Genomic DNA, 14179 nt, shown 5'->3' with positions numbered 1-14179 from the left:
AAAAAATTTAATGTTATTTTTATTTAAATAGGTTATCTCCTGGAGCAGCTAGGAGGTGCAATGGATAGAGTACTGGGCCTGATATCAGGAAGACTCCTCTTCTTGAGTTCACATCTGGCCTCAGACACCTATTAGTTGTGTGACACTGAGAAAGAAATCTTTATTATTTATTTTGAATATTAATTTTAATTTTTAATTAATTAATTAAGAATATTTGTCCATGGTTCCATGATTCGTGTTCTTTCCGTCCCTTCCTCCCACCCCCCCTCCCATAGCCAATGCGCACTTCCCCTGGGTTTTACATGTGCCATTGATCAAGACCTATTTCCATATTATTGATATTGCAATAGGGTGATCCTTTAGTGTCTATGTCAACAATAATATCCCCATCAGCCCATGTGATCAAGCAGTTGTTTTTCTTCTGTGTTTCTGCTCCCACCGTTCTTTGAGAAAGTAATCCTTACTTCTTGTCTTGGTAACAACTTCAAGACAGAAGGGCAAGGGCTAGACAACAGTGGTTAAGTGACTTACTCAGGGTCACACAACTAGGAAGTATCTAAGGTCAGATTTGAACCCAGGTCCTCCCAAGTCCAGTTTTGGCTCTTTATCTACTGTGTCATCTATCTGCCTCATAAGCAAGTCACTTAGCTTTGTTTATCTCCGTTTCCTCATCTGTAAAATATGCTGGAGAAGGAAATGGCCACTCCATCATCTTTGATCACACAAAGAGTCAGACATGACTGAAATGACTGAATGACAACCAAATGCTATCTCTCATGAAAGACTGGAAGCTGCTTGAAGGCAAGGACTGTTTTTTTGTACCTTTGAATCTCCATCACATACTGCAGTGATGCCACACAATGGGTGGGGGAGAGGGGGAGGAAGTGCTTATTGATTATGCCAATAACCTGACCGATCAAGCTGAGTGGGGCGAAGTGGGGCAGGGCAGGGGGGGCAGTACTGTGTAGCAGCACCTGTCTAAACTAGACACAGGCAGCTAGATGGGGATACAACTGGGCTTGGAATCAGGAAGAACTGATTTCAGATTTGACCTCCGAGGCTTACTGGCTATGTGACCCTAGGCAAGTCACTTAACATCTGTCTATTTCAGTTTCCTCAACTGTATAAGGAATAATAATAGCACCTACCTCCCAAGGTCACTGTGAGGATCAACAGAGATAATATTGGGAAAGTGCTTAGCAGGGGACCTGGTATGCAGCAGGCACTATAACAATGCTTATTTCTTTCCTTAGATTTCATCTTGCCAAATATAAGTTGGTAGCAGGAGAGAGGGGCCCAGAAGCCCACCAATGTCACTGGTTTCAATGGCATAAAGAACTCTGGAAGCTCCTTTAACTTAAACAGCTTAACTTCTCTACAACGTTGGAGGTTTTCTTTGGGGACCTGAGAGGGGAATTAATATCCTAGGATCACAGATGTGGAGTTACAGGGACCCTAGAAGTCATCCAGGCCAACCTTCTCATTTTATTAATGAGGAAACTGAGGCCCAGAAAGGTTAATTGGCACAATTTGAACTTGGGTCTTCTCATCCCAAGTTTAACTATCCACCAGACAACCTTGCTGCCCAGGTATGTATCTGAGGTAGGAAGTACTTTAGGAACTGAAGGGACTTGGGAAGCCATCACATCCAGTCTCTCATTTTACAGACGAGGAAATTAAGGCAGAGAGAGTTGAAGCAGCTTCCCAGGAGATCACACTGCTACTAAGTGCCAAGTCTTACTGATTTTCTGGGTGGGCTCTCTGTTCGTCTGGCCATGCCTGACGTGGGCTATATTACCTTGCCTTCCTAAGCACACATATACACACCCATCCATCCATCCATCCATCCATCCATCCATCCATCCCCAAACACAGCTAAGCAGTCAACAAACACTGGTGAAGTGCCTACTATGTGTGGAGCACCAAACACTGGGAATGTGAGGAAAGGCAAAGACACCATCCCTGGGTACCACAATCTAAGGGGGAAGCCAATATAGAAGCAACTCTGCCCATGCAAGATGTATGGACTAAATGGGAAGTTATCTGGGAGGGAAGGAAATAGGAGTGGGCTGGAGCAGGAAAGGTCCTTTGCAGAAAGTAGGATGGAGTCCTAAATCCTAAAGTAAGCAAGAAGGAGGAATATTCAGGTATGGGACAGCCAGTGGAAAAAAGCTTAGAGTCAGGAGATGGGAGTGTTTTGTTTGAGTAATTGCAAGAAGGCAGGTGTTTCTGGCCAGTGGAATAAATGGAGGTAAGGAAGGTATCAGACTGAATACTGGAAAGGGCGGAAGAGACTGGATTATCAACTGGGTTTTGAATGGTTGGGGGAAGGAATTTGGGTTGTTGCCTGATAAGGATTAAAAATTTGCCTGGGAACCAGGAGGTCACACTGTGGATTGAGAGCCAGGCCTGGAGTTGGGAGGACCTGGATTCAAATATTATCTCAGACACTTGCTAGCTGTGTGACCCTGAGCAAGTCACTTAACCCCAATTGCCTAGCCCTTACTGCTCTTCTGCCTTAGAATTAATACTTAGTATCCATTCTAAGACAGAAGTAAGATTTGTTTGTTTTTTGAAATTACTCAAGGGAGTGGGGGGCAGCTAGATGGCTCAGTGGATTGAGAGGCAGGTCTAGAGATAGGAAGTCCTGGGTTCAAATCTTGTCTTGACACTTTCGGGCTGTGTGACCCTAGGCAAGTCACTTAACCCCCTTACTTAGCCTTTACTGTTTTTCAACCTTGGAACCAATACTCAATATTGATTCCACGCCAGAAGGTAAGGGTTTAAAATAATAATAATAAATAATAAAAATAAGTTGCTTTGGACAATCCACAAGTGGGCGATTTTCTGTGGATGGTGCATCAAGGACGGCGGATTTTCCTCTCACTCCAGTCTCCAAACTTGGCTCCTCTCTCAGACCCCTAAACTTTATCTAGAAACAAGCTTGCAGCCAGGTCGGGTTCAGCAGGCAGCTTGCTTATTGGACCCACTTTAGGCAGGGGGTATTCGCTCTGCCCTGAGCCTTCTAGACAAAGGAGCCCGTAGCCGGGCTCGTTGGGGTGTGAGGACGTTCCTGACCCGCAGCCCCTCTGCTTGTCTCTTGTATGGGGCCAAGGCCACTGCATCCTCTTGGGGCTGCTTCCTGGTTGGAAGCTGCTGGTTTCATGTAACCCTCTCCAGCAGCCAGGAAATCAGCTCTGTGGCATACAGAGAGCCAGATGGAATTCTACTCTGAAGTCCTTCGGAACTCCCCGAAAAGGACTTTTCCAATAGGAGCTTGACTTTAAGCTATGAATATTCCACTTGAAACTGGATTCTCTTCTTTTCTTGCACACGCTAAAAAAAAAAAAAAAGAAAAAAAGAAAAAAAAAAAGAAAAACTTCTTGCCTGACTCTGGGCTGCCCAGGCAGAGGCTGTGTTAAGTCAAGGGATCAATTAAGTGTCTACTACGTGCCAGGCACCGTGCTAAGGCTGGGGACCTAGAGAAAGGGAAAAGCAGTCCACACCCTCCAGGAACTCACAGCTTAAAGGGAGAGGCAGCATGCAAATAACTGTGTACAAATAAGCTACCTGGGGGCAGTCTCCAGGAAAAGCATAGCGATTTAGGAGGACTTGTTGCAGAAGGTAGGATCTGAAGGAAACCAAGAGTCTGAGAAGAGAAGGGAGCAAATTCCAGGCTTGGGGAAGGGTCAAGGAAGAGACCCAACCTCCAGAGGACGCTTCTTCGTCTAGGGAGATGCTGCTAGGAAGCCAATGGCATTAGATCACCCAGTGCCCTGGGGAAGAAGTCTGGAAGGGTAGGAAGGGCTTTAATGACTAAATAGAAGGTTTTGTGTTTCATCCTGAAGGTGATCAGGAGCCATGGAAGTTTCTTGAATATGGGTGTGCCACGGTCAGATTTTCAGTTTTAAGAAGATCACTTATAACTGCTGTATGTAAGATATTTGGGAGTGGGGAGAGATTTAAGGTAGGTAGACCAAGCTGTGGCGTCCTTGATGAAACTAAGATGCTCCGACTCGAATGACTGCTTTGGGTCTCAGTTTCTTTAAATGTAAAATGAGGTGGTTGGACTTCATGACCTCTTAGCAAGAGGTCTTCCAGCTTTGGGTCAAAGATCCCTTAAGGCTATAGAAAGAGAGGCAACTGATGCAATAGAAAGAGTATTCAATATGGGGCTAGAGGACCTGGATTTGATTCCCAACCCAGCCTCTTAGTTACCCTGGTGATCTTGGACAAGTCCTTTGCAGCCTCAGTTTACCAATCTGTAAATAAGAGTCCAACGGCCTCTGAGGTCCCTTCCTGCCCTCGATTTGTAATCCCAGAATCCCCAAGGTCCCTTCTCCAATTTTACCATTCCGGGATGCCCACTGGCAATCCTGTTCTTTGAGGATGTAGGACCTAAGCGATGATTCTAAGGGGAGCTGCGTCAGGAAAGGATGACTTCTTCATGAAATGACTACCCCGCGTGCCATTCCATCCCTGGGGCTGCCCTATAGGGTGAAGCTGGAGAGTGTGGAGGATGGAGGACAAGGGGAAAATGTCTTATTTTTCTCCAACCCAACCACCTTGTACTATGTTAGGAAAAGGCTGCTGTTGTATCAAGTTGGAGCTGCTTAGAAGCTCCTCCCCTGGGGTGGTGGAACAGGAAGAGGTGGGGGGTCAGGAGCTCCGCTGTGTCTGTTCGGGAGAGAGAGGGAGAGGGTGTGTGTGTGTGTGTGTGTGTGTGTGTGTGTGTGTGTGTGTGTGTGTGTGTGTAGTTACCGTTACCATTTTATTATGTGTGTGTCTTATATTACAGCCATGCTGAACATCAGCGGCCAGAGAGAGAGGAGAAGGGAGGAAAAGCCTGTTTACACAGACTGCAAACCGCCTGGGGAATAATACAGTAAAGGAAGTGAGCCGGCTCTCTGTCTGACTGCTCCAACTTCCTGCTCTCTCTCGCACACACACAGCAGAAAAAAAGAGAGAGAGAGGGAGCGAGGGAGAGAGAGGGTGAAAGGAAAAAAGGGGGAAAAAATCAGGATCTCATTACAAGAGAAACAGACCGTTCGCAGACGCCTGTCAGCATGGAAAATCAGGGGATTTCACCCAGTTCCTCTTAAAATATTACCCAGCAGAAGAATTGGGGTAAACTCGTCCGACATCTGGGTAAGTCGAGGGGGCTTCGTTTGTTCGCTCGGGCGTTTGCAAAGTGAAAGTTGTTGCAAAGTTTGCGTGCTCTCGGGCCAGGGCTAGGGCTTTCTGGTGGGGATCCCCAGGGGGCCCCCCTCCCCGGTGAATGGCTGTTTTATTGCAGAGGCAGTCTGTGTATGCGTGTATGTGTCTGCAGCCGCCGGACGGACACACTGACTGATGCTGCTTTGGCGGCCACTCCCCAGGGCAGATACTCGCCCTGAGCCTCTGGCCCGTCTGCCCCACTTTGTCTGCTCCGGTGCCCCGCGGGGTGCAGGGCTGTTTTGTGAGGCTCCTCATGCTGGGCTAGGGGAGACAAAAGGACTGGGGATGCCCTGGTGTCTTTGGGACCCTCCCCTTTTCTCCTGTCCACAGGGTGCTTGCAGTAGGGAGTGAGGTGCACCCCCGCCGGGTAAGGAGGTGGGAAGGGAAGAGTGGAGACTCCTCCCCAGTCTTTCTGGGAGAGCGTCTGGAAGAAAAAGGGACCGAGAGGACAGCTATTTGTTGTGAGCCTAGGAGGGTGTGCTTATTTCAGCACTGAGTGAGAAGAGGCTGCCCCCCTCCCCTCCCGTCCCAGGTGGAACCCCTAGGGCTGAGGGAGGGCAAAGGCTCCTCTGGAAAAGTGAAGAGATCTTGCGGGGCGAGGGGGGGGGGGATGTAATAGGTTGGGGATGGGGGAGATGAAGTCATTTTCTTGGGGGAAGAGAAGATATAGGTGGGTTGGGGAAGAGAGTGAGGAGCAGTCACTTTGGGGGAGCCCTAATCTCCCTTCTCAAAGCCCATGTGGAACATTTAAAGGTCCCTGAAGCTGGCAGGGATTGGAACCAGGGCCAAGGGCTGGGGAGATCTAAGCTTCAGCGGTGCTAGAACTGCTTTCAGAGTTTGCAAATGTTTGTCAATAAAGAGTGGGGAGTAGGCGGGCGTGATATTGGGGGGGAGCGTTGATTGTGCATTTTCTTTTTCTTTTTCCAGTCGAAAAAATGGGATCTGGGTTTGTTGGCTGGGCTTTCCCCAGCTGATCAAAGTGTGTGCAGGGAGGAGGAGGAGGAGGAGTCATTTCTGGGGCTGGGGTGGGAGCAAGCGCTATGATTTCAGAAACTGCAAAAGGGGCTTAAAAAAAAAAAAAGAGGAGAGTGTCGGGAGAATTTCTGGCTTGTCTGGAAACAGGAGGACTAATTGCCATGCGCTTCCGCTTTGAAACTGGCACCAGACAACATCTTGAAAATGAGTCACTTCAGCAGCTCACAAAGAAACTCTGTGGTTTTTCTCCTGCTCAGGTTTATGTATTTGCGCTTTTTACAGTTTCCTTTGTAGTCTTCAAGAGTCTCTCCAGCCCCCAGTCCCCTATTCCCGCCGTGCCCCCACCTCCAGCTTTTTAAAGCTCCCTGGCCCATTTTGCCACTTTCCACCCTTCTGCAAAAAAAAGGGGGGGGGGAGAAAGGAGAGAGTTGTTTTTGGATTTGGCTTTGCAGGAGAAGGTTAGAGGGACTCTGATGCTGCAGGGGGAAAAAAGTTCCCTGAATTTTCCACTGGCTTTTGCAGGAAGAGAGCCCCTTTAGTCACCGCTAAGTAATGTCTGCACACACACACCAACTAATCTCATTAGGAGTTTCCGTTCTTTTAACACAGGAGGGTTTTTGTGAAGCCAAGCCCTGTCCTGCTGCCTTTCTCCGACAGAGCCCAGCAACTGAAAGGGAGACAAGTTACATCTTTATTTATTTAGGGGCTCAGAAACAAAACAAGACTTTCCAGGCTCGGCATCCTTGCAAGAGAACAGCCCCTGAAGCTTTTGCCGACTCTCATCTCTCTCTTTGCTTTGCTTCTTCTTTTTTTTATTTTCTGGACAGCCAACTTGCCATTCCCCCTCCCTAATTTGTTTTGCATGTGCTTTGAGCCTTTTGGCTTCCAGAGGTTCTTGCAGACCCATCTTCTCAAATACTTACTGTAGTTTTTGTTGGGGCAAAGAAGGAGGGAGAGAGGAGAAGCTGAAACATGTTCCAGACATCTATTAATGACCCTAAATCAATTTCAGATCCCTGTTGCCAAGCCAAATAACCCTCTGATATCTCCCCCTCTGTTGTACAAGTTTATTTGGGAAAAGGTCAGTTATGAGTTTCAATTTATGGGGATTATAAAGTTGGAAGGTTCCTGGATCTGTCCATAGAGAAAGTTGTTTGTTTGTTTTTTAGAGGTGCCAGTAATAAACTTGCAAGTAGAAACTGCCTGTGTGTGTGTGTGAAAGACTCTGGCATTTATAAAGTAGTTAGGAAAAGGACCAAGGCTTTAGCAGACAAGTTTGTTTTTTTAAAAACCCTTGGTGATTACAGAGAAATGTAGTTGATCTGGAAAAGAGATAAAGGGGTGTCGAATTGAGGAAAAAATGGAGAAAGTGAGCTCGGGAGACAGGAGATGCTTGAAAAGGGCCCCACTGAGCCTTTGCTGGATACCTTTTGGAAAATCCAACTGTCCCACTGCAGGGGGCATCTTGGTATAGTGGGAAGTGTCAGAAACCTGACATGAGTGGAATTGAACTGGGATTCAAATATTGACTCTGCGTAGCAGTGGGCAAGTAACAGAACACCTTTGGAACCTCAGTTTCTTTGTCTGTAAGGCTTGGCTAGGAATACTTTGTTTCATTTCTCTCTAGGTCATTGGGAAGAAGTTCTTTGTAAACTTTAATGGACATATGCATATCAGTCGTTATGGGAAAAGTGAGAGTTGGTCTCAGGGCCAAAGAAACCTGGGTTCCAGACCAGCTTGTGATATATACTTGTGACTCTGTGACCCTGGGCAAGCAAGACCCTTACTCTCCCAGTTTACTGGCTAACTAAAACTCTTTAAGTTTCATAAAAGGGTTCTAATTTGTGTTGGTAAAGAGAAATTCTCTCGTCCCCAAGTTTCCTGTATTAAAGGAATCAAATTCAGTCTCTAAATTTCTTCTTCTTCTTCTTCTTCTTCTTCTTCTTCTTCTTCGTAGTAGTAGTAGTAGTAGTAGTAGTAGTAGTAGTAGTATGCTCTAGCAAAGCAATCTGGCAAATTGTGTTTGTCTCTCCTCTTTGACTAGGTACAGATATATATAGATCTGTTTCCAGCAAAGCTGTAACAGAAAGATTACTCTAACAAGAACTTTGAAGGACGGAGACTTAGAGCGTTCCATCTAAAAATTTTAAAAGGCTTAGACTTCAGGATTTTATTTGGAAAGTATCGAGCCTATACAGTTTCATATTCACTACTGGACTTTGCAATTTCAAGGTATAATCTGTAATGCACATAGGAAATTATACTCTTTTTTGGAAAATATAATAAATCACAACCATCTGATCACAGTGGCATCACTTTGCAGCCACATTAGATGAGTTATAGGTCTCTAGGCATCTGGGCACTCTAGAAATGCTCCTTAGAGGAGCATTGGCTTTAGAACCAGGAGCATCCAGGGCTGGGGTTCTTGACTGTCTTGGGGTGTTCTGGATCCATTTAAGTGACTGCTGAAGCTTATGAGTCCTTTCTTAGAATCATGTTTTTAAACTTCATAAAATAAAATGCATAAGACTCCATAGGAAATCAATTTTGTTGAAACAGTTATGAAAATAGTTATTAAAAAGTCCGTGGTCCCCCAGTTAAGAACCTCAATCTAATCCAAAACTAGCCTAGCAACTAATATTTATGAAGCAGCTTCAGATTTTCACTGCTCTTTAGAATGTGGTCTCATGTTATCAGTTTACATATGGGGAAGCTGAGGTCCAGAGATGGAAAGTGACTTTCACAAAACAACACAAGTGGCGTCATCTCTGAGAGTCAAACTCAGGTCCTTGGATTCCCAATCCAGTGTTTTTTTCTACTGTCCCAAGCTGTTAGTGTATTGGATTCAAGATCAAGATTTATTAGAGAGGGGCTACTTAGTATCATTGTAAGCAGAGTGAAGGACTAGGAGTTGGAAAGATCTGATTTCAAATCCTGTCCTGTACCTATTTCCTGTATTACCTAAGCACTCTGTGCCTCACTTTCCTCTTCTGTAAAAGGAGAGGGTTGAATTCTATGACATAAAGTCCTTTCCAGCTCTCAGGACTACCCACTGAACTATGATACTGCCTCACTTAACTCCAATTCACACACAAGACATCATCCTGTCATGTCATTGGTCCTCTTCAAAAGGATGAAAAACAACCACCACCAACCACCATCACCACCACCCAACTATTACCAGCAACCTCTATCCAACCTCCACCACCGTCAACCCTCTACCCATAACCAGCAACCAATGATAACCTAGGGACAGAGAGACAAAAAGCAAAGAAATGTAGAAACGGTTCCTTCCCTCCATTCTCTTGGAATGTCTGATATTAACTGAAGTAGGGGAGAAATTACAGATTATTTTCTGACCCTCCTGAATGCCATGTTTTCCCACATTGAAAGGGGAAGGAAATAAGTATTTAGCAAGCCCCTACTACATGCCAGGTATATGCTAAGCACTTTCCAAATGTTATTTCATTTGATCCTCACAAGTGTTGTGATTCTCTCCATTTTACAGTGGAGAAAATTGAGGCAGAGCTTATGACTTGACCAGATTCAAGGCTGGATTTGATCTCCAGTCTTCCTACCTCTATCCACTATACCACCTAGCTCATCCTTTTTCCTTTCCATCAGGAGTAAAATATTAAAATGGAGAAACATGCTTGACTGTATCCCTAAGATGATGATGTCTGGTTGTCTATATTTATGACACCATTAAGCAATTTAGAAATATGACTTGATTCTCTTCCTAAATGTATTTGTAAGTAAGATGACTTCAGGCAATAAGAGAAAAATGAAATTGTTTCTTAAACTTAATAGTTCACACTGATAAGATATTTTTTTTTTAATTTTTAATTTATTTATTTTTAACCCTTGTACTTCGGTGTATTGTCTCATAGGTGGAAGATTGGTAAGGGTGGGCAATGGGGGTCAAGTGACTTGCCCAGGGTCACACAGCTGGGAAGTGGCTGAGGCCGGGTTTGAACCTAGGACCTCCTGTCTCTAGGCCTGACTCTCACTCCACTGAGCTACCCAGCTGCCCCTGATAAGATATTTTGCCATCTGTAAAGTAGCAATTGTGTTATTTAAGCTGGGTAATCAATCAGTAAACAATTAGGAAGTGCCTATCCTGTGCTAGGCACTGTCCTGGGTGGTGAGGACACAAAGACAAAAGGAAGCAGCTTGGGTCATCAAGGGCCTTAAGCTCTATTGGAAGAAAACAACGTATCTAGGTAGAACTCAACAAAAAAATAAACAAGATAAATATAAGGTAATCTTTTAGAGTGGAGTGTAGTAGCAGTGGCAGGGACCAGAAAAGACCACAGGTAGGAGGTAGAGCTTGAGTTGAATTCTGAAAAAAGCTAGGGATTCTGAGAAGTGGAAATAAGGAGGAAGTGTATTCCAGGAATTTATCATTATTATTATTATTTCTTTTTCAGTGCAGTTCCTATAGAAATAGACCAGGGGAAAGCTAGCATCTTGTTATTATCCTTTTAATATTTTAGAGTAGGGCTTCTTGACCGTTTTGTGGGTTGAGTGCCCCTTGGCAGATCCCACTGTAACCTGTGAACATCTTAAATGCATGAAATAAAATATATAAGATTATGAAGGAAATCCATTTTATTGTGATGAAGTTATCAAAATATTGAAACTCATTCATGGAGCTCTGTTCTAGAGATCAATATTTTTGTTATTGTCTCATTCCTCAAAGCATCTTGGTACAGAAATAAGAATGCTGGATTTAATAGCGAAATCCTGCATTTATATACACTTCAAAGTTTGCAAAGTTCTTTAAAAATATAATCTCATTCGATAAGACAAGACAGCCCTGAGAGGTAGGCATTTTTGTCATCCTCATTTTTCAGATGAGGAAACTGAGGCAGGCAGAGATTAAAGTGACTTTCCCAGGGTCACAGATAGTTAAGAGTCCAAATATGAGGATTTAGAATCAAAGAATCACAGTTCAAATGCTAGTTCTGTCCATTAACATGTCCATTATCCCCATTTGCTTAGCCTTTACTGCTCTTCTGCCTTAGAATGGATACTTCTAAGACAGAAGGTAAGGGTTATTTTTCTAGTCTTCTTACACCTGCTATGTATTCTGTGATCCAGCAGCACTGACCTCAAAATTGTACAATCCTCCTCCCCTAGGACACTCATGCCCCTGACTCAGTGAATTTCTTTCCTTTCCTTTCCTTCCTTCCTTCCTTCCTTCCTTCCTTCCTTCCTTCCTTCCTTCCTTCCTTCCTTCCTCTCCCTCTCCCATCTTAGAATCAATACTGTGTTTTGGTTCCAAGGTAGAAGAGCGGAAGGGCTAGGCAATGGGGATTAAGTGACTTGTTCAGGGTCACACAGCTAGGAAGTGTCTGAAGTCAGATTTGAACCCAAGACCTCAGGTTTCTAGGTCTGGCTCTCAATCCACTGAGCCACCCAGCTGCCCTTCTCACCCCCAACTCAGGGAATTTACTCTGGTTATCATCCACGTCTGGAATTCTCTCCTTCCTCATTATTGCTTTCTGCCTTCCTTCTCTGGTTTTCCTCAAGTCCTACCTCAAATCCCAACTTCCACAAGAAGCTTTTCCCAATATAATACTCTGTCAGCTTAGTACTTTCTTCTGTTGAGAACCTCCATTCTAGCTAGTTCTCTCTGTCTCTTTTGTACATGGTTACTTACATGTTGTTTTCTCCATTAGACTGTGAGCTGCTTGAGGGCAAGGATTGAGCCCCCCCACCTCCATTTGTTTGCTTTTTTTTATATGGCTAGAGCTTGATAAGGAGGTGCTCACTAAATGTTTGTTCACCAGCTCTGTGCCCTGGAACACATCTCTTAATCTTTTTGGGCTTCAGTTCCTTAATTGTGAAAGAATGAGGGGATGGAACTCCACAGGTTTCTAAGGTTCCTTCTGGCTCTAATGAGCAATGATCCTATGCTCTTTGTTGATAAGAGGTTTTTTTGTTTTTTTTTTAAACCCTTAACTTCTGTGTATTGGCTCCTAGGCAGAAGAGTGGCAAGGGTGGGCAATGGTGGTCAAGTGACTTGCCCAGGGTCACACAGCTGGGAAGTGTCTGAGGCTGGGTTTGAACCCAGGACCTCCCGTCTCCAGGCCTGACTCTCAATCCACTGAGCTACCCACCTGCTCCTATTGATAGAGTTTTGACAGAAACCATCTTGGGACAAGTCATTGTTCTGGTATTTGTTGCTGTTTAGTCATTTCAGATGTGTCTGTTTGGGGGAGGTTTCTTTTTTTTTTCACATCTTTTTAAAGAATTTAAGTTTATTTATTTAATTAACTCATTTAGAATACTCTTGCATGGCTACATGATTCATGTTCTTTCCCTCTTTTCCTCCTACCCCCTCCTGGAGCCAATGAGCAATTCCACTGGCTTTTACATGTGTCGTTGATCAAGACTTATTTCCATATTTATTTGGGAGTTTTCTTGGCAAAGGTGCTAGAGTAGTTTGGTTTGCCATCTCCTTCTCCAATTCATTTACAGATGAGGAAACTGAGGCAAATATAGTTAAGTGACTTTCCCAGGACCACACAGCTAGTAAGTGTCTAAAGCTGGATTTGAACTCAGAAAGATCAGCCTTCCTGACTCCAGGCGCTGCACTCTATTCACTGTGCCACCTAGTTGTTGTTTTTTGTTTGTTTGTTTTTTGCCACCTCTATCCTGCTTTTATACTTTTTCATTTATTGCTGTGTGCGTGAACTATGGCCGGGGTAGATGTAGAATTTTTTTTTGGCAACTGAATTCAGATATTGTGAAGTAGCTTCTTATTACTCTTATTTATAAATGAGTATACTGAGATTCCCAGAGGAGTCTTGCTTTGCCTTCCATTCACATGCCACTGGACTTATGGCTGGAACCCGTTTCTAGGACTCTTTCCATGCCATTAAGTCCCCTATGTTGTATATTTATGAGTGATTAAAAAAACCAAAACCTACCTGTGCCTCAGTTTCCTCATCAGTGCAATGAGGGGTTTGGACTGGATGACTTGTGAGATCCCTTCCAGGTCTTCTAAAGTCCAAATCCTCGAACTTCCCCATATTCCATTTCCTGAAGCACCTTCCCACCGAATGTTTCCAAACAATGGACTCATTAAAGAAATTAATTAAAAACTCCACAGGCATGCTTTTACTTCCTGGGGTGAAGGAAGAGCTTTGTTTTCACTGAAAGTGATTTACTGCTTGCTAGTTCACAGCTATGCTTTCTTCTGGTCCTTGAAGTGAATCAGTGGTCACCATGAGAGCTCCCTGGGAGCTGGTGAATCCTTCACTCGTTGTGGTTTTTTGAGGGCAGCGTGCCATCCACTTTGTTCTCGGGCTCGAAAGATGAGGAAGTTGGCAGTCAGGTTGCCGAAGGGCTAGTCACACATGCACACACAGAAAGAAGAATCCAAAGGGTCATCTGGTCAGTCAAGGAGAGGCCTTGTCTCAGCTGTGTGGCTGTTTTCTGCAGGAGTGATTGTGTGGATCTTGAATAGACTCTTCAGATTGTCCCAGCTCTCTGGCTTAATGTCCAAAGTCCTGAGTTCTACTCAAGGACCATAAATTTAGGATCAGAAGGAACTTTAGAAATCAATTGATCAAATACTGAGTACGGTACTTGAACTCAGGCCTCTGACTCCAAAATTCAGGCCATTTCTTCTTCACCATATGGACTAACTCAGCACAAGGAAAATGAATGGGTATTACAGCCAGATTTATTGCCCAGTGAATCCACTGGTTAGCCAAGAAATGAAATGTTGGTTAATAGATCCAAAGTTGTAAGAGAATCTCAGAAACCATTTAGTCCAACTTTCTCTCTCTCTCTCTCCCTCCCTCCCTCTCTCTCTCCTCTCCTCTCCTCTCCTCTCCTCTCCTCTCTTCTCTTCTTTCTCTCTTTCCCTCCCTCTCTCCTTCTCTTCTCTTCTCTTCTCTTCTCTTCTCTTCTCTTCTCTTCTCTTCTCTTCTCTTCTCTTCTCTTCTCTTCTCTTCTCTTCTCTTCTCTTCTC

At 44.4% G+C, this 14179-nt stretch overlaps 1 protein-coding gene across 1 annotated transcript in view; it reads left to right on the top strand.

Annotated features, from left to right (window-relative positions):
* The first annotated feature begins 4762 nt into the window (after positions 1 to 4762).
* Positions 4763 to 14179, top strand: part of ELK3 (ETS transcription factor ELK3) — a 93069-nt gene continuing 83652 nt past the window's right edge. The window contains exon 1 of the mRNA XM_044677265.1: positions 4763 to 5148. The gene's annotated coding sequence lies outside the window, so the exon portion shown is untranslated. The remainder of the gene's footprint in view (positions 5149 to 14179) is intronic.

The sequence above is a fragment of the Gracilinanus agilis genome, chromosome 5, assembly GCF_016433145.1.
Source record: "Gracilinanus agilis isolate LMUSP501 chromosome 5, AgileGrace, whole genome shotgun sequence".
NCBI lineage: Eukaryota > Metazoa > Chordata > Mammalia > Didelphimorphia > Didelphidae > Gracilinanus > Gracilinanus agilis.
Note: the sequence above shows the minus strand (reverse complement) of the source record. Positions and strands in the feature narration are given on the sequence as shown.